Source organism: Berghia stephanieae, unplaced genomic scaffold, assembly GCF_034508935.2.
Source record: "Berghia stephanieae isolate SIO BIC M18660-M18661 unplaced genomic scaffold, UCSD_Bste_1.3 scaffold3477, whole genome shotgun sequence".
Taxonomy (NCBI): Eukaryota; Metazoa; Mollusca; class Gastropoda; order Nudibranchia; family Aeolidiidae; genus Berghia; species Berghia stephanieae.
Genome location: NW_027624708.1, coordinates 1 through 2,159, shown reverse-complemented (window position 1 = coordinate 2,159; position 2,159 = coordinate 1). Strand labels below are relative to the sequence as shown.

Here is a 2,159-nt window from a genome sequence, read left to right as displayed (position 1 = left end):
GAATGGGAGAACTGAGGACACAAATTTTAGCCATTTATTAAGTGCCCATTTGGAACTGTTCGTGCTATTATTTTCATGTCTTGTGGCAAATCAGGTTTTATGTTGTGTGAAAAAAAGACTTTTGTGTTAGATACTCTTAGCAATGAACCGATTAAAATGGGCTAACGGCTGTGACTGTACCTCTGTGATGGTCTTTCCTCATCATTGTTGGTTTTTTGGGTTTTTTTTTTGTTTTCTTTAGACCATCTTATATTATGAATTTAAAATCCTGCATTTATCTGATCGACTTATTTTTCTCTTTTCAAAACAGATTTCAAAGTAAGCCATGGATTTTCTTTTTGGTCGTAAGAACACCCGAAAGAAATGCTTCGTCAGAACCAAAGGGCCCTAAAACAAGGCTATGAGGGATTTAGAAGGGAAAGATCTAGATGGAGCCAGCAAGAAAAAAAGTCATTGCTGACATCCGTTAAAATGGCCCAAAACTGGACAAATGGTATGTCAGTCATTTGTTTTTAGGTTTTTCCTCTTTTATTTTTTTGGTTTCACAGTGCGATTTGTGGTCTTTGTGGTATGATATTCACCCTTTGGACAATAGGTCCTTGGTTTGGGTTTTGTCTTGCTATGGAAGAGTCCATTTTACTGTACTGCATTTTTTTCACTGCACTTAGATGTAAACTGAGCACAGGAGGAGTAACCCCTGTTGTTTCTATAGGAATAAAGATTGTATCATTTCTCATTTTTATTATCGTTGGAAGGCATCAGAAGTATTGAGCACTTTATATAACTTTAATCTCCCAGAACAGATCTCAAAAACAAATTTTTTTTTTTTGCCAACTAACGTTTTGGCCACTTTATCAAATGTTTTTTCCCGTTAGTTACTTACTTTGAAATGGGGGAATATGGCTGCTAAAATAAGATTAAGTTAGTTTAAGAAAAAGGGGGGGTGTTTACATTTGTTTTTCAGGATGCTGTGAAGATAATGGCAAAGATTGGTCCGTACTCGACGATATGTGAAAAAGTTTATTTCCCTGCGTGCCAACAAATTTAAACTGTTTCGCTGAAAATCCAAACTTTGAAAGCAACAACACAATGGGGCCCAAGCTATGAAGGGAGTTACCAAGGCTATGGCCACGATGAACAGACAGGTCAGCTGAGTTGTTTTTCATGAGTCTTTAATCATCATCTTTATCATCATTCATCTATCCCTCATTCATCTCATTATCATTTATCATCATCATCAACATCATCAACATCATCATCAACATCATTCATCATCATCATTCCATTGTCATTACCAGAGGTGCCAACTCCTTCCCTTTTCCAGGGCTTTTCCTGCTGTTTTAGAGTCTTTTATAATCCCGTTTATTTTTATTTATTTTTTTCATTTATTTAGTGGTGTTTTCACATAGTTTAACAAGAAATTTTTGAAAGAGGTAAAAGTTTACTTAAATTACTTTAATAGTAATTTCCCATAAGAATTAACTTTAATGAAATATTGCAAAGTGATGACACAGTTGTTTTTTTTTAATTCATCAATACAACTTAATATATCTATTTTCTTTACATTTCAAACACATAAATTTATGACAAAGAATTTAGTGAATTATTAGTTTACAGTACAAAAAAATAAGGAATTTACTCGTATCTATTTCTGACATGGACAAATCACTATTTTAACATGCTTTTTGATTTTAATTTTGTTTGTTTCATGCCACAGTTGAAGCTTCCCCAGATCCAAAAGTCATGATGGAGTTTGAGAAACAGGTTTAGATGATGGATATGAAGGAGGAGATGATGAGGGGATGCCATTGACGATGCTTTGGGAGATGAGGAGGACGAAGAAGAAAGGTAAGTAATGTAACCAATAGTCCAGTAGATTTAGGGTTTGTTAGAAAAGAAGTAGTCCTTTTAGAGCCATAGGGGCCCTGGAGGCAGAGTTTATATCAGTTTTATAGTGTGAATGGACAATAGGGAATTGCTTGCTACCCTTTGGATAGGATGTTAGTCTGTCGCCCAAAATACTTTCCACCAGATCTATCAGGGCCAATTACCCCAAACACTACTGGGTGGACAGGGGGGTCAGAAAAAATCTCAAACTGCACCCAGGATCGATCTCTGTCTTTTTGTTTTTTGAAACGGGGGTGCCTACCAACTGAGCT

General features: G+C 35.7%; 1 pseudogene; it reads left to right on the top strand.

The window, feature by feature from the left end:
* Positions 1-325: 325 nt before the first annotated feature.
* Positions 326-1,848, top strand: LOC144961651 (charged multivesicular body protein 2a-like; annotated as a pseudogene).
* The last annotated feature ends 311 nt before the right edge of the window (positions 1,849-2,159 follow it).